General features: G+C 40.7%; 1 protein-coding gene across 3 annotated transcripts in view; it reads right to left on the reverse strand.

Annotated features, from left to right (window-relative positions):
• MFHAS1 (multifunctional ROCO family signaling regulator 1) overlaps positions 1-23,838 on the reverse strand; it is a 99,159-nt gene that overhangs the window by 51,168 nt on the left and 24,153 nt on the right. The window lies entirely within an intron of this gene.

A 23,838-nucleotide genomic window follows, 5' to 3' on the forward strand; every position in this document is an offset into this window, starting at 1 on the left:
CTTTTACTCCAATGACAGTGATAATGAACCAAAAAATGAAAGGGTAGAAACTGAAGAATTATCTTGTGTTATCATTATCTGGGGCATAATTTCTTGCCTAAAAGGACAAACCTCAGATAGTAGAAACCTGTTTTATAAATGATTGAAGGATCAATTTAAAGTAATTAAAAATCTGCTCTTCTCTGGGACTCTGACTGAAAGGGCATTGTGCTAAGAGACATAGAGATGCAAATTCTAACCACTTAGAAGAGCCAGAGAGAGGGAGAAGAGGAGAAGAGACGTCACTGGAGTGTCAGCCCTTCCCCTGAGGAGGGGGAGAGCCTCAGGCCCAGGGTGACTCTGTCACCAGTTTAGTCATTCCAAGAAATGGGAGAAATCAAACTAGATTCCTCCCCAAAGTTCCTCCATTTCAGCCCTAAAACTACTAAGATTCTAAGTCACAGAATCATGGTCCCAACATTACTACTTCTCCTAAAAATGGGAAAAAGAGCCCACAGATATTCTCACCAGATGCAGGCTTCAAATGTGTTATTTGTTCACTTTGGAAAACAGTACAGCCTTCTTCAAAATATGACTTGATTCACACTTAACCAGGTTTCTTTACAAAAATACAAATAAAATATGCATGGGCACATACATCACTCCTGTCATTGTTTAAAATTAGCACGATTCTTATACTAGTTTCTTATCTGAGAAGAATCTAAAACTACACAATTTAAGATACTTGGGTTTTGCAGAGGCAGGGCTGGCTTCCATCCACCGGCCAGTCAGAAGCTGAGAGGCTATGAAAGGTGAGATCCTGGTTTCAGATGCTCCCTTCTCAGATCATCCCAATGCACTATCATTCTCTCCATCCTGGCTCTCTGTATATAAACTCCAAACAAATTCACATATTTGTATATTGGACTACTGCGCCACCCCAGCCCCCCAACCCCAGCCAACTAGGTTTTCAACTCCTGGGCAGCAGAGGTACTGGCTGTCACTGCTGCATCCCCAGGCCATCAAACAGTGCCTAGCACAAAGGGGTGCTCCATAAACATTGCTAAATCAGCAAATTTAAGCTCTAATACTGGTCATTTAGGCTGTTGCTTTATTTTTAGAAGATGCCCCTAATATTATCAGCATCACAAAGCAACTCTTGGATGAAGTTATGAACAACAACAGAAGATGAAAAAGGAAGAAAATGAGAACTCATTTCAGTTGCAGTAAGAGGAATAAGAAGATACTCAAAATGGACTAAGCTATAACCTCCTTCAGTATTTTGAATGCACATATGTTCTTCTTCCCTGAAACCTAGGGACAGAGATTTAAACTGGCCTGCTTTCATCCATGTGCAGACAATAAAGTGGATTTTTTTTTTTTTTTTTTTTTTTTACAGTCTGCTTCAAAATTGTGATTCTTTGTTAGGTAAACAGCTAAACAAATGATGGATGTTTCCTAGGTTAGTTTGCATAAAAGTCAGAAACAATTCTGGAAGGGAAGGGAAGGGGAGGGGAGGGGAGGGGAGGGGAGGGGAGGGGAGGGGAGGAAGTAAGGGCGAGCAAAGCTATTTTCTTTTTTTTTTTTTTTTTTTTTTTTATAAATTAATTTTTATTGGTGTTCAATTTACCAACATACAGAATAACACCCAGTGCTCATCCCGTCAAGTGTCCCCCTCCGTGCCCGTCACCCATTCACCCCCACCCCCCGCCCTCCTCCCCTTCCACCACCCCTAGTTCATTTCCCAGAGTTAGAAGTCTTTATGTTCTGTGTCCCTTTCTGATATCTCCCACACATTTCTTCTCCCTTCCCTTATATTCCCCTTCACTATTATTCATATTCCCCAAATAAGTGAGAACATACACTGTTTGTCCTTCTCCGATTGACTTACTTCACTCAGCATAATACCCTCCAGTTCCATCCACGTTGAAGCAAATGGTGGGTATTTGTTGTTTCTAATGGCTGAGTAATATTCCATTGTATACATAAACCACATCTTCTTTATCCATTCATCTTTCGATACAGCATCCATTCCTGATTAAAACTCTTCAGAGTGTAGGGATAGAGGGAACTTTCCTCGATATCTTAAAAGCCATCTACGAAAAGCCCACAGCAAATATCATTCTCAATGGGGAAGCACTGGGAGCCTTTCCCCTAAGATCAGGAACCAGACAGGGATGTCCACTCTCACCACTGCTATTCAACATAGTATTGGAAGTCCTAGCCTCAGCAATCAGACAACAAAAAGAAATAAAAGGCATTCAAATTGGCAAAGAAGAAGTCAAACTCTCCCTCTTCGCCGATGACATGATACTCTACATAGAAAACCCAAAAGCCTCCACCCCAAGATTGCTAGAACTCATACAGCAATTTGGTAGCGTGGCAGGATACAAAATCAATGCCCAGAAATCAATGGCATTCCTATACACTAACAATGAGACTGAAGAAAGAGAAATTAAGGAGTCAATCCCATTTACAATTGCACCCAAAAGCATAAGATACCTAGGAATAAACCTAACCAAAGAGGTAAAGGATCTATACCCTAAAAACTATAGAACACTTCTGAAAGAAATTGAGGAAGACACAAAGAGATGGAAAAATATTCCATGCTCATGGATTGGCAGAATTAATATTGTGAAAATGTCAATGCTACCCAGGGCAATTTACACGTTCAATGCAATCCCTATCAAAATACCATGGACTTTTTTCAGAGACTTAGAACAAATTATTTTAAGATTTGTGTGGAATCAGAAAAGACCCCGAATAGCCAGGGGAATTTTAAAAAAGAAAACCATAGCTGGGGGCATCACAATGCCAGATTTCAGGTTGTACTACAAAGCTGTGGTCATCAAGACAGTGTGGTACTGGCACAAAAACAGACACATAGACCAATGGAACAGAATAGAGAATCCAGAAATGAACCCTGAACTTTATGGTCAACTAATATTCGACAAAGGAGGAAAGACTATCCACTGGAAGAAAGACAGTCTCTTCAATAAATGGTGCTGGGCAAAGCTATTTTCATAGCAAAAACCAATACTGGCAAGATTGCAATTGATCCATCTATGATGTATCAGAAGATCCATATTCCTTTTTAGTAGCATTAGCCTCATCACATAACACGTGGGGCAATTAAGTCCAACCCTGGTGCACACCCAGTTAGAGCCAGACACAAGAATCCTTTTCCTTCTGGAAAAACATTCTCAATTGGAAGCCTACAGTTTAATTAAATTGCCTTTTAGAAGACCCTCTTGCTGAGATGCTCCTGGGGATGCTTTCTCCTAACTGACCTTTTCTGATCTTTATACTAAATTTTTCTTTCCTTGATTCAATGTTTCCATACCTTAAGCCAAGCATTACCCTGAGACTTATTAATAAGAGCACACTTATGCTTATAGAAAAGCATTGGGAAGATTAAATGAGCCAATAATAGCTTTTAATAACTATTATAATAAAGAACCAAACAGGTTCCACATGCAACTTTTTATTTTTTTCCCTCAGAATTTCCTCTTCTCCTGTCTTTCCCACCTTAGTAAATGGCAACTCCATTATTCTGGTTGCTCAGGCCAAAAACCTTTGTCTCTCTTAACTGCTTTCTCTTATAACCCAAAGCCAACCCATCAACATACCTTTTCACTCTATCTTCCAAACAGAGCTAGAATATGACAACTCTGCCAGTATATAGTTCAAGGTATCACTGTGTCTTGCTTGGATTACTGCAGAAGTCCTACCTCACTTCCCTGCATTTACCCTTGCCTACTCCCTTATACCCTCTGGGGTCTTTTAAAAATATTTAATTTAAAATTTTCTCAACTCAAAACCCACCATTGGCCTTCCAATTTTCTTTTTTTTTTTTAAGACTTTATTTATTTATTCATGAAGACATACACATAGAGGCAGATACATAAGCAAAGGGAGAAGCAGGCTCTGGCTCCCTACAGAGAGCCTGATGTGGGACTTGATCCCAGGACCCTAGGATCACGACCTGAGCTGAAGGCAGATACTCAACCACTGAGCCATCCAGGTATCCCTGGGCTTCCAACTTTCATGGAGTTGGTGAGATTATAAGCACTTTTTATTTTCTCCTTGCTACTTCAATGTATGGACAATAAATATACTTTATTGTCTCTAAATGGGATAGCCACAGGGTTTTTGGGTTCTGTTTCCAATAAACTGGTTAGAAAAGTCTTAATAGATCACGATTCTCAGAAGTAGAAAGGATTTATTTAAAATGTAGAAATATGAAATAGAATATAAATTCATTGTTTATAAAAAAAGCTAGTGGTTGTGTACTAAGAAATAAAAACAACCCACATTTAAAATTGTCATATATTAACTACCTGAATGAAGATACCTCATTGCATGTGTATAAAACAACTTTGCAGTAAATTCCTACATACTGTAGACTTCCAGAAAACACAAATTGACTAAAATTCTGCCTTGTTATAAATGCTGGAAGGCATATTTCCATTCTCAACCACTTCAAATAGCAGTGATCTAAAGTCAAAATATCCTGCTTAGTATAACTGATACTTGGTACAGCCCGTATAGCTGAATAACCTTAATTTCCCACTATATTCATGCTTTAAGAAAAAATATCTGCAGACACTGTGAGGGGGAGCATAGTTGGTATGGCATAAGTAGGCACAAACAGGAACACAAATATCCCCTCCTGTTCTGGCATGTTTTTCTTCCTTCTGTGATAGAAGGGGAGAAAAGACAAAGCACCAGCTGGACACCACTACGACTGGACCGCTTGGAAAGTGACCTAGGCCTGCTGCTTCACATACGCAGCCCAGGGTGGCAATGGCTAATCCCTTTGCCTCTCAGTCTTTCAACAGGGCACAGAGGGTGTCCCACCTGACAGCGAACAGCCTGGGATGGCCACTTGTGTCCTGCGGTACTTTAATGATTTCCAGCACATTTATCATAATAGCATTCCTCCTATTCTTCAAAGAAAGGATTATGACCCCAATTTACACACAGCTGAACATGTTGGCCATTTCGAGGGAGTGACTCTCCTCTCATTTTCTAAAAGAGCTAGTCAGGCTTAAAAATAAGAGTCATCCAATTTCATTTCCTTCTTTATCTCAAGCAAAGGATAAAAGGAGAAGCTGCTAATATCAAGAGACGCAAATATATCAGCAAACAGAATTCATGGGGAACTCAAAATCCCCTCATCATTAAACTTGAAACTGAAATATTAAAATACTTCATGAGATCAAGACCAACCGTCTGACTAGTAACAGAGCTAGATAATCACTTTTAAACAATAAGTAAATCATTTGAGAAAAAAATGAAAAATCTTTTTGCCCTTGTATTAGGACTTTTAAATTTATTTATTTATTTATTTATTTATTTATTTATTTATTTATTTATTTATTTATTTATTTATGACACACAGAGAGAGGCAGAGACATAGGCAGAGGGAGAAGCAGGCTCCCTGTGGGGAGCCTGAGGTGGGACTTGATCCCAGGACCCCAGGACCATGACTTGAGCCAAAGGCAGACGCTCAACCACTGAGCCACCCGGGCGCCTCTAACTATGTATATGTATAAATATACATACTGTGTCAGTGAGAAGAATGTGAGGTTATTATAAAGGTATTTACTCAGTTGCACATTTGTACCTTCCCTTAGAACTCAGCCCAAGTCTGGCGCCAAAAACACCTCCCGTGCCCTGAAAACACAGTGTCTCCTGGACACAAAATGTGCCATCTAAGTAGTTGCTTTATTGTGGTCAAGGGATCTATGCTTTTGTATAAGGAAACTATTCCTTTCTTCAAATTGCAAACAGGTAGGGGTAGATAAGCTTTACTTTCTAGCAAGAGCAAAAGTTATCTCCTTTCCCTTTCTCTCAAAGGGAACCAAACCCTGGGAGATAATTTACAGCTCAAAGCCCTAGTTGCCTGGTATGACCCAGGGAACATTCCATTTTGAGAAAATGTACTTTCCTTAAATACTCTGAGACAGAAAGCAGTTAGGTCTCTGACGAAGCCACTAGACTTTCTCAGGATTAGGTAGAAACTTTTAGAAAATTAAAGGAAATTAAAATACTTAAACCCAATACTTTGAAATCTCTGCCTTGAGCAACACTGATGGCCCTACCATGCCTGTTCTAATGAAGATAATCTTCAATGAATCATCCACTTTTGACCAGCTTTGAGGCTACAAAAACAAAAAAATCAAATCATAAACTTTTTTTTCCCTTAAGATTTTATTTATTTATTCATGGGAGACACAGAAAGACAGACAGAGACACAGGCAGAGGGAGAAGCGGGCTCCATGCAGGGAGCCTGATGCGAGACTCGATCCCAGGACCTGGGGATCATGCCCTGGGCTAAAGGCAGAAGTTCAACCGCTGAGCCACCCGGGCTGCCCCCAAACTGTAAACTTTTCAATCCAGTGGCAATTACTTGCCATAAGCTAGTTTGCCATTATAAACTATCAACTCCCAGCTACACCCCTTGGTAAACGTTAAAAGTCACTTAAAGTTCTCTTTCATTAACTGAAACACAGACAACTTTAACGCGGGTGTGACAGCACACACAAATGACCTCCCACTTTTTATAAAATGTTTTTATTTTATTTTTTTTTTATTTATGATAGTCACAGAGAGAGAAAGGCAGAGACACAGGCAGAGGGAGAAGCAGGCTCCATGCACCGGAAGCCCGACGTGGGATTCGATCCCGGGTCTCCAGGATTGCGCCCTGGGCCAAAGGCAGGCGCCAAACCGCTGCGCCACCCAGGGATCCCTTTTTATAAAATGTTAACAACAAAAGTAACTCTCACTGATTCTGAACCTGAAAACAGTCCCCAGATTAGAGAGGGAGACCTTGGCACTGATATTTTCCTGACAGTGTATTTCCAAATGACTGCAGAATTTTAAGCTGGAAGAGACTTTAGAGGTCACTTAAATCAGCACCTCATTTTAAAGATTAGCAGGCAGGACCAGCGAGTTGAAATGTCCGAAATTACAGTTTCTATATAGAAATAACATCCAAGGACCCTGAATTCTTAGACCCCTACACTACACATCAACTCACCCAACCTTCACCACTAGTGTAATCTCAGCAGAACTTTTCTTTTTTATTATTATATTTTTAAGATTTATTTATTTGAGAGAGAAGGGGGGGGGAGAAAGCATGAGTGGGAGGGGCAGAGGAAGAGAGAATCCCAAGCAGGGATGCTCGAACTCATGACCCCAAGATCATGACTTGAGTTGAAATCAAGAGTCAGATGGCTAACCGACTGTGCCACCCATGTAACCCTCATCAGACCCACCTAGTCACTCCCTCTTCTAGCAAGTCCCAGATACACTCCAACAGCTCCGTGGATGATATTAGTAGAGCTCTGGGAACTCATCACCTACACACAGTCCATCAGCTGTTCCTTAGAGTAAACCCCCTCTGCTTTGCAATCCAGAATCTTACCTAGAGCTATGAATGGAGATATGCCTCAAGTGCTTTTAGGAGAAAATTTCAGAGTGGAATGAATTACAAAAATTACAAGTACAAGGTTTATTTTCCCTTTTTATTAAAGCTTTGCTTGTTTTCAGGATTCCCAATTCTCTCAAAAAGAAGTTGCTGCTCTTTTTGTCTCTGCTATGATTTAGAACAGGTGTCTGATTAACAGAAACTAGATTTAGTGTCTGAGCCCAAATACTGATGCTTAGTATCCTTAATATTTCTGGTCCTTAATATTTGCAAAGCATCTGTCATTTAAGTGAGAAGTACTCAGACAGACACGATGAACAGTCAGAAATACTGCTGCTCTGGAATGCACAGATCAGTGCAAATCACTCTTAAAAGTAAGGTTTGGGGGCGCCTGGGGGCTCAGTCAGTTAAGCATCTGCCTTTAGCTCAGGCCACGATCTCAGGGTCCTGGGATCAAGTCCTACATCGGGCTCCCTCCTCAGCACGGAACCTGCTTCTACCTTTCCCTCTGCCCCACCCCAGCTTGTGCGCTCTCTCTCTCTCTCTCTCTCTCTCAAATAAATAAATAAATAAATAAAATCTTTTTAAAAAAGTGAGGTCTAGATGCCACAAAACAGCCCCTCAAACTCTGCATGTGGAGTTGCTGTCTAGACAAGATGATGGATTTGTTTGGCACTTGAATCAAACTCTATACACCCTGTAGTACTATAACCAGGGAATAATAAGTTTCAAGTACTTATCTACTGTTGCAAAACAGGACTAGAAACAAAACTCTATTTTTCCATTTTTCCCTTCCCCTTGCTTTATTTTTCTCCTCCCATTCACTAAGTAACACTTTAAAGAATGGACTTAAAAACAAACACAGGAAGTTAATCTGAGCAAAACACTGGCAATAACGTTAAACTAAGGTAAATGGAAAATAGGAAGTTTCGATACCTCCCGTAAACAAGGTTTTCTGGCACTGGAGACTAAGAACAATCACCGAGTCCTCCATTCTCATAAGGCCTCGGAGATACAGAATATTTTGTCTGGGCACAGTTGAAGCTGAAATGTAAATTCCTGGTCACCAAATGCATCCCTACAAAGGACTGAATGCTGCTCAGAAACCCTCCCACAGAGCCCAGGTTCAGGGGCGCAGAAAGTGGGGGTGGGATGCCAGCCTCCTCTCAAGGGAGCCAGCTCTAGCACCATGCAAGCCACCCCCATCTGATATTCTCTGAGGTTGCAGGAGTGCTTGGCACATTGCACATGTTATTAGCATGATACTTAAAACATGCTACACAAGATTTTACGTCTAGCATCTGCTGCTTTCAGTGGCTCCAGAACCAACAGGAGCCCTTTGCTTCTTTGCAAATTCTGTGTCCTCAGGACACCAGCACACCCACCCTTCAAGAAGGCTGAGATTCCAACTTCCGTGGCCATTTGCCACTGATGCTCTTAATGACCATACATTGATTTGGTTCTCAAGTCTAGAGAAAAGGCTTTCTATTTTTGCTTTCCCTAATAGAGCACAGCCAACAGAGCACACCCCACCATGCAAAGCTCTAATTTGGCTGACATCCGAACAAGGTCTGCTAAATGGTTTCTTATATTAGGCTGTAATTGTTTTTAGCCCTGTGGAGTCAAATTTATATTCTGGGAGAAGGGCATGAGTCCTTGCTTCTAAATACTTAAGGTCAGGACTGTTTACATTTCCATAAAAACATTTTTCAGAGTCTTACTTTGTGCATGGGAAGATGGACTAAAAAACCAGTGTTACCCAAAGGAGGCAAGAGCTCCTGATTCTAGTCTCAGCAGCAACCACTGCCTGAATCAGCCTATGTCTCAGCTCTGAAGCCCCTGACCTCACCCCTACATGCTCCATTTTCTCCTGCCATGAAAATGGGGAGATTACCATTCACTCATGTTTATGTAGTTATATTCTCTATATACACTGACTGACACATATCTACACACCCCACCAAAATCGGGTGGCTTAAAATACCCAACATTGTCGTACCCTACTCTGATCTCTCCACAGTCCCAGACAACTATTTCATTTGGCAATATGCACAATCTCCCAAGATGGTGGCCTAGGAACATAAACTTGGAATAGGAGTGCCTTGCTCACAGAAGGCAAGCAGCACTAACAAACCCATTAATCAGGTCCTTGCTATATATTTCTATAATCAAGGCTATCTAGTTGTTGTAGGTGAAATGGTCCATCTTCACTAATACTACTTCTGAAGGAGGGTAATTACTCCTTTTTGCAATTTCCATCTAACACTTCAGGGATGAGACCAAGTCCCAGGAACACCTTGATTTACCTTAGTCGTGGTCATTGTAGAATTATACTGCTTCAGTTCAAAAAAATAGTTTCTAAGTAATGGACATTACAGAGGGTTGCCAGATTCAGCAAATAAAAATACAGGATTACCAATTAAATCCAAATATGGCATGGGACATATACTAAAACATTATTTGTTATTTATGTAAAACTCAAATTTACCAATCTATGTATATATGGGACACACTTAGAATAAAACTAGTTGATGTTTCTCTGAAATTCTTTTTTTTTTTTAAGATTTTTATTTATTTATTCATGAGAGACACACAGAGAGAGAGAGAGAGGCAGAGACATAGAGGGAGAAGCAGGCTCCATGCACCGGGAGCCTGATGTGGGACTCAATCCCGGGTCTCCAGGATCGCGCCCTGGGCCAAAGGCAGGCGCCAAACCGCTGCGCCACCTGGGGATCCCCTGATGTAGGATTCCATCCCAGGAGCCCAGGATCATGACCTGAGCCAAAGGCAGATGCTCAACCACTGAGCCACTCAGGTGCCCTGTTTCTCTGAAATTCAAATTTAACTGAGTCCTGGATTCTATCTGGCAGCCCTAACACTGCACTAGGTCCTGTAGAACAAAGATGAGTAAAATATGGTGTCTGACCCCCAGGAGCTTACTGTCTGGTGACAATCAGACCTGAGCAAGAACAATACAGGTTAAAATGGAGGATTAGAGGCATTTATGAGGTGCTTGGAGAAACACAGGCAAAGGAGTCATTAAATCCTAATTTAGCACACCAAAAAATTCTCTACCCTTCCATAATATGGAATTTTTTATTCTAGAATTTTCTATATTCTGCAGATTCTATAATCCTGATTCATGAACTTGCTAGGTGTTCCAAGTGGTCTTCCCTACCTGGATATCACCCACCATTTCTCCTTCAGGAGTATCATCTACAGCATAAGAAATAATCCCAAACTGGTTGAAGTTTCCAAAACTTCCAGGAATTGCTTAATTCTGAGAGCTATGTCGATAAGTTCAAAGGAACCCACATGAAAGCCCAGAGCAATGTGGCTTGTATGCAGCAGGTGCTCAGTAAGGGTCATTTGGAAAAGGAAACTGAACTCTACACATCTTCATGTGTAAACCAAAAACCTCAACAATTGTGAAGAACATTCATTATGTTTTCTGTCATTACTTGCATCTGAAGCAAGTTAGTGTCGAGGTAATCTAAAAGGAGTTCAAGAATACTGGGCATAAAACAGATTTGAAAAGACAGATGAGAAAATAACTGAGTTGTTTACAATGCCAAATAATCTTCATGACTTGTGTGCTTTGAGAGTTAGCATGGTTTGAGAGTTTGTCTGCTTCAGATACAATTTAGAGGATGGTCTTTACCATCTCTGTTGAAATGAGGGATTCCCCACATACTACTCATGTACACAGCACTGAAAGTAAGATTTTGGGCCCATATTTGGAAAACTAACTCTCCTTTTATATCTTGAGGTCTTTTTTTGTGCCGGCAGCCAAGGGAGTTGGGCAAGGCACAGAGTGGACAGACGGGTCAGTTAGGGTTAAAGACAGTGCTGGAGTGACCTGCCCCCATCCCACGTGATTCTCTCTTTATGGTGGTCTGGCAGGCGTCATCTGCACAGCCTGGCACAGAAATGCCTCCAGCCTAAGAGTCACCTGAACGTTCTTATGAAAGGCTACTTCATTTCCCCCTTGATTTCCAAATTACCGGAGAAAAAGAAAAAGAAAGGTAAAAAGAAAAAGAAGCAAAAAGGCTAAGAAATAGTGGTATGTACCTATTTCCTGCTAGAATTGCCTTAGACTATGGAAAAGAGGACATGATGACTGCCAGGTGCACTAGGTAAGGTTTTGGGGTTCACTGGTGGAAAACCCAGACCATATCTCATATCAAAGTCAATAGTTCAAAGACTTAAAATTGGGTAATTAGCTTAATATTATTTTACTCACAAGGCCTCCTGTCTTGGTGTTAAAAATACTAACATTTCAAAAAATAAAATTGGCCTTTTATCCCTAGCTCATTCATCTGTGCATCCCCAGCACTTAGCATTGTCACAGTGCATAGCACGTATACCATGATGTTTAATAAAGTCATGAATTAATGGATGGTGCCTGTGAAGTTTCAACCCTAGGAGCCAGGTTCCCAATCATGGGTACTCGTTGGTCTATTACTACACACAGAAAACTCTGCAGCTCATGCTTCTGTTTATATACTTTCCTAACAGTTGACACCATTCTCTTGGTGATGAAGAGAAATAAGTATATTCAAGTTCTTGTCTTTCAAGACCGGACGTTAGAACTTACTCAAAACCAGACAGTTTATAAGTCAGAAAAGTAAAAACACGATTTCATAATGCATTCCCCACCCCCACCCCCCCAAAAAAAGATCAACCTGTTTATAATTTTGTTCTGGAGGCACTGCAGAAGGAAACATTTTGGAAAGCACTGCCAAATTCTTAAAAAAAAAAAAAATGTAAAAAGCCAAAAACAAATTCAGACCATAAAACAAAGTAGGGGAGGAACTACATCAATTCAAGGCAATAAAGATTTAAACACAAAGTTTGTGAAAGATTTAATTCCAGATATGATCCCACTAGTTAACTATTAAACAGTCAATCTGAATTTCATGGTTAGGACAGGTTTGCTTCTAATTTAATATCCCTTTCAGATCTCTGACTCTATAATGAGACTCCTTGCAAGTTAAGTCAAAATATGCCAACTTTTTCTGACTTGAAATAAACATGTGAACTTCCTGGACTTAGGTACTTTCTTGTTATTATTATTTAGCCACATATAATCTAGTCATCCCAACCACATTCAATAAGTAATGTATAAATAAAAACGTATACATGTTTGTATATAATATATACATAAGGAGTATATATACAACATATAATATGCATATAAATTAAAAACAAAAGTAAGTATGAATAATTGTCAATTGAAATTAATTAAAATACTGAAATTAATTCTGTGAATAATTTTAATTAAAAATGAGTTCAGGGGCACCTGGCTAGGTCACTTGGTGGAGCATGTAACTCTGGATCTTGGGTTCGAGTCCCACATTGGGTATAGAGATTACTTAAAAATAAAATCTTTTTTTAAAAAAAATGAGTTCAAGGGGCACCTGGATGGCTCAATCGGTTAAGCATCTGCCTTTGGCTCAAGTAATTATCCCAGTGTCTTAGGACTGAGCCTACATCAGGCTCCCTGCTCAGCCGGGAGTCTGCTTCTCCCACTCCCTTTGCCCCCCCCCCCCCCCGCTCGCTCATGCTCTCTCTCTCTCAAATAAATAAATAATTTTGAAAAAATTTAAGCAAATTTAAAAAACGAGTTCAAAATGAATCAATTCTCTGTTTTGTGAAGTCGACACATATACGACTCTTAACTCTCTCTGTTAATCTAGCAAAAGGTGACATTTTCAAACTAATTTTAAAAGTTATCTAAAACCTAAAGTTTTCCTCTTTAGTTAGCCAGTTCCATCTGCTCATCTGCCCTGATTATGGATATGTACACATTGCTACCAGTAACCTTTCAACACCAACTTTTGGTAAAAAATTCTTTAAACAGATTGAAAAAAAACAAAAACAAGATGATTCAAATTCAAATGAGCTGCACCAAGCAAAATGCTCTAACACCATGACCCCTGTATACTACTCTGGGTCACTTCCCTACCTCCAAGCCTGACAATCTTTGATCCAACCCAGAGCAACAGCCATCTGTTGCTCACAAACTAGAAGGGGGTCAAGGGTTGACAAAGAAACCAGGAAGGGAGAGAAGGAAATGGTTTAGTAAGCACCTACAATGTGCCAGGGATTGTTATGCGCTTTTACACACATTATCTTATTTACTCTTTACAACAGCTCTATGAAATAGATTTAACTTTTGTATGGCAAAGGAAACAGACTCAGATGTTTCCATGTCATTTAAACATAAGTAAATGCTTTTCTTCATATCTCTTTTTATTACCCTTGACCTATAAGAAAATTCTAAATGGCCCATCCAGTTTTGGATGCTAAGAAAGCATTCAGTATTGACCTGTTTATTGGGACCTAGAACTACAGACGAGGTCTCTGCTACATAAAATGATTATGTGATATCACCATTACTATATTAAAAATGATTAACCCTTTTGGGGTGATAAATATATTCATTATCTTGATTGTGGTGATAGTCTCATGGATATACACATACATCAAAACTTATCAAATTGGAGCACCTGGCTGGCTCAATCGGTAACGTGTGCGACTTTTGATCTTGGGGTTTTAAGTTCAAGCTCTACGTTGGGTATAGAGATTACTTTAAAAAAAAAGGACTTATCAAATTGTACACTTGAAATATGTGCAGTTTATCATATATCGATTGCACTTCAATAAACTGTAAAAAAAAGTTTATGTCATCGATCAGAGCTAAATAGATATAAGGAAAGTGAAAATATCCATAACTGATAAAGTATCCTGAGTCAAAAAAGCTAGATGAATACAAGCAAGATTTCTCTATCAGTATGTCTCAGAATATATCATATATAACACCAGCTCTAAGGGATGTTAACAAGTGTTACACATGTACACACACACACAAGCAGGTTCTGGGGTCACCTAAGTTTGAGAAATGCTTGGCTAAACAAGACTCACCATGTTTCTTAACTGGAAATTCTGAGAGGCTTTCCCTTATGCTGAGATACGTGGTGCTTTTCAAAAACAGCTCTATAAAAATAGAGCTTTTCTGGGGATGCCTGGGTGGCTCAGCAGTTGAGCATCTGCCTTCAGCTCAGGGCGTGATCCCAGAGTCCCAGGATCAAGTCCCACATCCGGCTCCCCTCGAAGAGCCTGCTTCTCCCTCTGCCTGTGTCTCTGCCTCTCTCTCTCTGTCTCTCATGAATAAATAAAACTTACATACAGCTTTTCTGAAGCTAATTTGATCAAAAGCCTAATCCACACAATGCACTTTGGGAAATGATGCTCTAACTCACAGGCTCATTGGGTCTGTACTGGCTGACCATTTAGAGACCAGTAAGGTTGGGGTTCTCTGAACTTGGCCCCCAGCGTCACGACAGCTCTCACCCACGAACCCCCTCTTCCTTTATGACTCAGAGGCATTAGAGGATACAGCGGGTGTGAGTAGAGATCTCTAATTCAGATCATGCACCAGAAGTCCTCCAGATTCCGTCTCCATTAGTGTGCTAGGGCTGCTGTAACAAAGTACCACAAATTTCAACAGGAATATACCGTCTCACAATTCTGGAAGCCAGAAGATCCAAGTGTGTGCAAGGCTGGTTCCCCTCGAGGGCTGTCAGGGCAAACCCGTCCCAAGCCCCCCAAGTGCTTGACTGCCTTCAAGTTTCCACTTTTTATGAGGATGCCAGCCATGTTGGATTGAGCCCATCTAATGAAATCTCTTGAACTTGATTACCTCTTCAAAGACTGCCTCCAAATAAGGCCATATTCCGAGGTACCAGGACTTAGAACTTCAACATACGAATTTGAGGGAGCCACAATGCAAACCATAACACCCCTTCAGATAGTGCTCAACTGGCAAGAGATTCATGAGACTTCCAGTTTACAGACATACCCTACCCGTGGAAGTTGTAACCTGATGGATGTTGCTATCTACCTGAATATCCTTCTGTGTTCTCTGACACTCTAATTTATACTCCGGTTTGGTGAGCTATCCTCATTCTGCCATACAAATAGACTATAACAAATCCTTCCTTCATCTGATATCTACATATTTGTAGCTTTTACTGTGGTTTCTGTTAATGATCTACTGAGCCCACCCTATTCGGGCACATATTCCTCATCCTCACATCCTATTAAAGTCAGTGTTTTTCATATTTAAAGAGGGGAGAGTGGGGTAGGTCAGGTAACCTTCCCAAGGTCACAGAGCTAGCAAGGAGCTGAGTGTTGGGATATGAATCCAAGTCTGGCTTCAGAGTCCCCACCCTACCTCTCCACCCCACTGTAGTTCTAAATCCGGGATGGCTGCATTATCCCTGCACTTGTACTGAGGTTTAATTCACTCAGCAGGGAAAGAAGTCGTCTTGAGATGGGGGGAAAAATCAAAAGCTCTATTTTAGACATAAGATCCCTATTAGATATTCAAGTGGAGGTACAAAATAGGAAGCTAAATATGTTAGCCTGAAATTCAAGGAGGGGGTAGGAGCTAGAGATCCAAGTTTCTTGTTCATCCGCATATGTACGGTATATTAAGACGGAGGAATGGATGACATCGCTTCACGATATAGGGCGCTTGTCAGCAAACTACAGCCAAACAGGCCACCTCTTCTTTTGTGTGATCTGTGAGCTAAGGATGGTTTTGACATTTTGAAACAGTGAGAAAAATTCAAAATATTTCAACAAATAAAAACTACATGAAATTAAAATATTAGAGTCCATAACAGTATTCCTGGAGCACGGCTACACTCACTCAACTTTATATAAGGCCAATGGCCACTTTTGTGCTATAGGATCCAAGTTGAGAAGTTGTGACCAGACAGTATGGTCCCCAAAGCCCAAAAGATTTGTTATGTGGTCCTTTATAGAAAAGTTTGATTTCCCAGAAAGAGAGAGGAGAGGCCTAAAGAGAGACATATCCCCGGTGGCCTGCAACACAGGGACACCAGGACGAGGAGGCACATCCAGCAAAGGTGACTGGGCAAGGCAGGCAGTGAGGCAAGAAGACAACCGGGCGTCTGATGTTCTCCAGAGCAGCAAAGAAACAGGAAGCCAGGGGCAAGGCAGTGTCTCCAGAAGGATGGAGGGAACAAGAGTATGGTCCAGTGGGAAGAGGATGAGGCCGCCGACCACAGGGGTGCCCCTGAAGACCAGGACAAGAGCAGCTCTGCAGATGTGATGGGGACAAGGTGACTGGAAGAGCTTCAAAGAAAGAATGGGAAGCAAGGATGTAAATATAGAGGATGAACAATGTCTCTGAGGAACTTCCCTTTAAACAGGGTGGACAGAGCCACAAGGGAGGACCACCGGGTCAAAAACATGCTATGGTTGTTTAAGAAAGGAGATGCTATGGGCTGACTGGAATGATTGGGTGGAGTAAAGCTGAGGAGAGCGGGGAGCAATCTTTGTAAGAGGGAAGTGCTTCCGAAGAGACAAGAGCAGAAGGTGTCCCTGAATAAGTGGCAAGGACAAGGGTGGCTCATCTGTCGGGCAGGCAGGGTGTGGGTATGGATGCACAAAGTGGGCAAAGACAGTGTCAGGAAGATGAGGACCTTCTTGTCCTACTCCTTTTTTTCTCAGTAAAATAAGAAACAAAGACATGAGCGACAGGGGGACACGCTGGACGCTAAGGGAGAAGAGAAATAAGAAATGGTCACCCTAGAGAGGGAGAAGGTAAACGGACGGGGGTGCAGCAGCCGGACTGTCTCACGTCCTCAGGGGACACTTGGGAGATGTGGTGTCACACATCCTCGGGGAAACCAGTCAGTGTGGTTGTTTGCCTTCAGCTACCTTCAGACACTTAACACCAAAAGGATCAAAGGATCGAGTGACAAGGAGGTGGGCAGGTGGGGTGAGGAAGCAGAGGACAGTGTAAGGGGGGCAAGTCCCAGGGGATCAAAGAATTTGTACGTAGATTCTGTAAAGAATTAATCAGATATGCCCTAAACAGGTAGATCTTCCATTACATTTTTTTAAAACTCCAAAGCTAGAATTCAAGCTGGGATCTGATGGGCGTTTTCTCGGACAAAAATACAATTTCTTAAAAAAGCAGTCACCTCTAGGTACTGGCCAATTGTTTTCTCCTGTCAGGGGAAGGGGGACTCGAGGAAGGTGTGTGATCCTTCAATTCACCTCTTCTCTGCGAAGCCAGGAGTGAGGAGACCTGTGCACACAGCAAAGTGGGAGGAAGGAGGCAGGCTCTGCGGAGGAAGCACATGGGGGGGAGAAAGAAGAATCTGGAGGAGAAAGGGAGGGGGGTGAGGTGAGAAACAAGGAAGAGGGGAGATGGTGACAGTAATGATTAAAACCACTTCAGGGACGCCTGGGTGGCTCAGCGGTTGAGCATTTATTTGCCTTTGGCTTAGGTAGTGATACAGGCTATATATATAATAAATATAAAATCTTTAATAAAGAAATAAAACCACTTTAATAAAACAAATAAAAGAAGTGATGGGTTCTACACACAGTGGTACGAGCAGCAGGAAACATCCACAAGTCATCCACGGAGATGTCCTTAGCACCTGGGCATCAAATTCATCAAACATTAGCTGCCCCTTCCTCCGATACACTCACAGTCATTTTTTTTTAAAAAATCACTTTTATTAAGGACAGTGTGTTCATTTCTTTTTTTTAAAGATTGTATTTATTTATTCATGAGAGACACAGAAAGAAAGGCAGAGGGAGAAGCAGGCTCCCCACGGGGAGCCTGATGCGGGAAGCCCGATGCGGGAAGCCCGATGCGGGAAGCCCGATGCGGGACTCTATCCCCAGACCCTGGGACCATGCCCTTAGCCGAAGGCAGACACTCGACTGCTGAGCCACCCAAGTGCCCCAGTTGTATGATAATTTTAAAAACAATATTTAATGGAGTGCTCGAGTGGCACAGTTGGTTGAGCATCAAATTCTTGGTTTTGGCTCAGGTCATGATCTCAAGGATTGTGAGGCTGAGCCCAGCATCAGGCTCTGTGCTCAGCAGGGTATCTGCTTAGGACTCTGTCTCCCTCTTCCTCTGCCTCTCCCCCTGCTCATGCTCTCTCTCTCTCTCTCTCTCTCTCTCTCTCTCAAATAAATAAATCTTTCAAAAAATAAAAATATTTTTAAAAGAATATTAGCATTTACTATTTTTCAACAACTTTAAGTGACATCTTGATATTAATCCCATTTTTCAGATGAGGAAAATGGCAGCTTGAAATTAAATAACTTGCTTAGAATTATAACGCCTTCCACAGAGGTTGTAGGATCTGAAACCATATTTGGCTGGCTCCAAACCCTGTACTTTCTTCTACTGTTCCACAATACCACCAAAAAAAACCTATTGAGTACTTCATTTGGATGTGCCTGCCCCTTCTGGTAGCTGCAAATCCTTGATCAAAAGGCTATTGTCAGAGGGAACACACACACACACACAGACCTGAGATTCTATAAAGAGAGCACAAAACAAAAGATGGAAACCCATCCCGCTTCCATAACATCGTTTCTTGGGTACATTCTCCTCTGTGGCAGATGTCCAAAAACAACAGCCTATGTGCTATGTGTCAACAATCTCATCTCTTAATTGCTAGGATAACTCCATTCCACATAAAAAGAATAACCACCTGCCCTCCTAGTCCCCTGCACTCAATTATTAGAGGAGAAAATACACCATAGTTAGGAAACAGAAAGCATATATAATGCCCTTCTTTTCCATTTTGTTTGGATGGGTCTCCAAAGAAAACAGGGCATCAAGTTGACCAGACACTGGTCACTGTTGTATTGAGTTCTCTATAATTTGTCTTTAGGAGTTTCCCAGGGTTCTTCATGGATGATGAGTGTAGCCCCTGTCACCATCTTAACAATGAAGTTTAGTCAGAGAATGACATGACAGCCACTTGACTATCGTCTATACTCCAAATGGAAGACCACAAGGACACTCAGAAGCAAGTCTTCTTAAGCACTCATCATCTCACCTAAGACAATGGTTTAAAATCATTCAAATAGTATGAGGTCATCCACTCAGTAAGTCCAAACTATACGGACTCTTCTTGCAAAGGGTTAAGAAAGGCTTGCTCTCAGCAGTGCTCTAGTTTTCAAGCAAACTGAATTATTAGTCGTTTCCATTTTTTCTTCAGGTTCATATATATATATATATACATGTAGACAAATCCACAACCCCTTATTTCTTCAGTAAGAAAATTCAGATACCTACTTATAATTGCTACAATGGAGACAATGACAACAAAGAGATGTATTTCAGTCTTTTGTCCGTGATGTGGCAAAATCTATACATGACTTTTAATTTTATCACCTAAATTCCTCTGGGCAGGAACAACAAATTCATCTGTATAACCATCCACTGTGATCCAAGTAAAAGGCCCTGAAAGTGGCAAAGACATATAAAGTATCTACTGAAATAATTAAAGCACCATGAGGTTAAATAAAATGCATAACATAGAATGAAAAATTGAGGCTTCTTGTCTTACCCTTGGAATTTAACCACTGTACATAGTCTTGAGCTGAAACCATTGCCAAGTCTTTCCAAATAATCAGAAAGCAAATAAAATGTCTTCTATTAGTTCAACTGTATGAAATTGCTGCTTTTTTGTAGGTCAAAAATTAATAGATATCAAGACTTCCTGAGGTTCAACCTAATAAAATATAATCAATCATACAAGTGAAGGTGAAAATCTGGGTGTATCTTCAGTAACATGTCTCACTTACCAAAATATTCACATACAAAGCTTATGATCACAAGGCACATAACTGCATTCACATGAAAAAAAAAAAGAGGATATGTTTCTGGAGATCTAAGGAAATCATTTTAATCAGAACTTAATTTTTTTATTCACTTTAATGAGGCCTAATTTCCATATAATAAAATTCATTGATTCTAAGTGTAGAATTTGATGTGTTTTGATCAATGAATCCACTGTTGTGATCTCCACCACAAATCATGGTGCAGAACACTTCTATAAACCAAAAAAGGTTCCCTTGTAGCACATTCCTCCCCCAAACCACTAGTCTCTGTCACTGTAGCACTCTTCCCTTTCTATGATTTCCTATAAATGGACTCATATAGTATGTGCTCTTTTCTTTAAAGATTTTATTTATTTATTTGAGAGAGAGACCAACAGAAAGCACGTGTGAGCAGGGAAGAGGGAGAGGCAGAGAGAATCTTGAGCAGACTCCCTGCTGAGCACAGATCCAGGTGCAGGACTTGATCCTATGACCCTGAGATCATGACCTGAGCAGAAACCAAGAGTCAGATGCTCAACTGACTGAACCACTAAGGTGCTCCTAGTATGTGCTCTTTTGTGTTTGGTTCCCTCCAATTAGCACAAAGCTCTTGAGAGTCATCTCTATCATTTACTAATAGTTCATTTCTTTGTATTGCTAAGTAATACCCCACAATTTGTTTATTCATCCACCAAACAAGCTGTTTCCAGTATTTGGCCAGGAAGAAAAAAGCTGTTATGAACATTTGCATATAAATCATTTTTTAAACATAGATTTTCATTTCCCTTAGAGTGAATACAGGTTATCAAGTTGCTGTGTTGTATGGATAAAGGACACTTAGCTGTTTAAGGAATAACCACAGTTTCACAAAGTGATGTTACCATTTTGCCTTCCCAACAGTAATACAGGTGAACCTGAGCTGTTGTACATCCTCACCAACATTTGGTATAGTCCATCATTTTAATCTTAGCCATTCTAGGGGGTATGTAGTGGTATCTCCTAGTGGTTTTAATTTGTATTTCCTTAATGACTAATGATATAGCTATCTTTTAGTCTGCTTATTTGCCATCCATATGGCACATCTAAATCACATTTTATTTCAAGTTAATTTGTGTGCCCGGTGTGAGGTATGGGTTAAGGCTCATTATTATGAATATAGATGTCTAATAATTTCAACACCATTTGTCAAAATATTACCCTCCCTCTCTCTGTACTTTTGTCAATGAAAAATCAATTAACCATAAACATAGATCTACTGCATTCCATAGATTTGTCTAACCTTACGCTAAGCCCATACTGTCCTGATTACTAGCTTCAAAGGAAGTCTTGAAATCAGGTAGTGTAAACCCTTCAACTTAGAATTCCTATTTTTAAATAATTTTATAACGTGTGAGTGATTCCCCACGGGTTAGTTCACTCCCAATGGGCATCCTTAGACTTCTAACTCATGTTACTTGCTCTTCCCATCACCACCACCACCTCTGTTTCTTAAAAATTTAAAAAATCCTTCCATTCATATCAGTTTGGGCTCCAAAGCCCTTCATGTACTTCCTACTTAGATGGGGCATAAAGAATCCCTACCCACTTGACCTTACCAGGTATGGGCTCTCACCTATACTGTTACTGCTAATACTCTTTTCTTATTCCACCAACCATGACCTCCTGGACTCTTGGTTTCTACTCCTTAGATTTTCCCAGACCACATTACCAAAAAGTTCCTAAACTCTGTTTTGATCATCTGATTCCTATACCTTTGGCCTGCCTCAGAGACTAATTTCCCCGGGTGCAGGTCCTAAATCCAGACTGTGACCTGGTTTACTCTGAATTTGGGCTTCACCCCTAACCAGCCATAACTACAGATGAATAAACCAATGAATAAAGTACTTCCACTTGCATTCCCAACAGGCCGCTAATGGCCCTGAGGATTGTTCACTGCCCAAGGCCAGGTGCACAGTTTCCACGGACACAAATGGAATTGTGCAACAAAATGGCCCTGACCCCACCCCTTCACTTCTGCTTCCCTCCACCACTCACACATTAGTAGATACAACGTCTTCATACTAAAAACTGCCAAGTAAAAATAGATTTAATGTTCCTTGGGCCAAATTCATACCCTAAACACTGTAATGTTAACTTTAATGTTTCAGGCAGGTCAAAATGCAGAACTGTTCAAGTAACTGGTTTGGTACATCACTTTCAAATCTCTTTTTCCTGAAATAGTCAAATATATATTTATATTATCTCTTAAGAACCACAATAAGCATGAAATTACTTATTCCCTTCCTGTGATTTATACAGCTCTCTGACAGAGGGTTTTGAAATTTATTTTCTTTATCACATAAAATGAATTTCCCCAGCTGCATCCCAGGATAAAAACTATAGGATCTGGAGTCATTTGGCAGTCATTTTACCTTTAAATTCACCTATGGGCTCTAGGTACTGCTTTAAAAAAAGAAAGATAGGCAGATGAACAAACAGAATGAAGGAAAGAAGAAAAAGAAAGAGAAAAATAGGAAGTAAAATATCATAAAGTTATATACAACATAGGACTGAAGTTTTCTCATCCCAAAGATTACTTGAGATTTCTTTTGGTTTATGCATGAATCACAGATTAGCTACTAAAAAAGGATATCCAGTTTCCAAACTAATTAATGAGGGATCTACCCAAGGTTAAAAAATATATATATCACCCTCAAAATGAGAAGATTAAAGACGTTTTCTCATAAAAATCTAGCTCCATTTGTTTAAGAAACAAAAATCAAAAGGTAAACGCAGGAAAGCTCTTGGATATGATGGTTTACAACTTGGATGGATGGTTTACAATGGATGGGGGAGACAGAGAGGAAGAGTATAAATTCTCCAAACTCAGGTGGCATTCTAACTCACCAGACCCAGTGCAGGAAAGCCCTGTCAAAGGGGAGTCACACTGAGATGCAGCACATGACACATGACATGCATTCCTCTCCAGATGGCTTCTCTTCATTTAGGAATGTGGCTGATGAGTACGATTTTCTATCATTCAACTGTCAAATTTTAGGCTACTCAGGGTGAGCAGCCTACAGCTTCTCTGGAATTGCTAGTAATTATTATAAAAATTGACTTACCAATATTAAACCATACAGCCCCCAAGCCTCCCTCCTTTTTGTTCCCAAATTTGACATTCAGTATCTCAGAAGAATTTAATTTTCATAGCCCAAAAAGGTCAGAAGTCTGGTTTGTATAAAACAATTGGTGTCCTACTATTTCAGTTGGGAAGACAGAACAATTAGGACAGGAAGTATTCCTACTACACAACAGAGGTCTTTCATCCACACCACTCCTCACTCACTTTGCTCAGGCTGCTCTCCTGATAATGCAGGCACACAAGAGCACCACACTGTCCAATCTCAAAAAGAGGTTATGGGGTGGGTGTCTGGGTGGCTCAGTTGGCTGAGCATCTGCCTCCCACTCAGATCATGATCCCAGGGTTCTGGGATTGAGCCCCATGTTGGGGGCAGGGAGCCCATTTCTCCCTCTCCCTCTGTCCCTTCCCCCGGCTTGTGTACTCACTCTCTCTCAAATAAATGGATGGAAAGAATCTTTAAAAAAAAAAAAAAAAAAAAAAAAACGGAGGTGATGGCAAAGAGGCTCCAGCGCTGGGTCTCTCAGGACTTGGCTGGGCAATTTTGGAAAAGCTTACCCACTGAGTACCAGCCTCTTTACCTGCCCTATCTTAGCCACTTTAACCTGCCTCAAGTGCTCTCCCT

This window comes from Nyctereutes procyonoides, unplaced genomic scaffold (assembly GCF_905146905.1).
Source record: "Nyctereutes procyonoides isolate TBG_1078 unplaced genomic scaffold, NYPRO_anot_genome, whole genome shotgun sequence".
In the NCBI taxonomy this organism is placed as follows: Eukaryota; Metazoa; Chordata; class Mammalia; order Carnivora; family Canidae; genus Nyctereutes; species Nyctereutes procyonoides.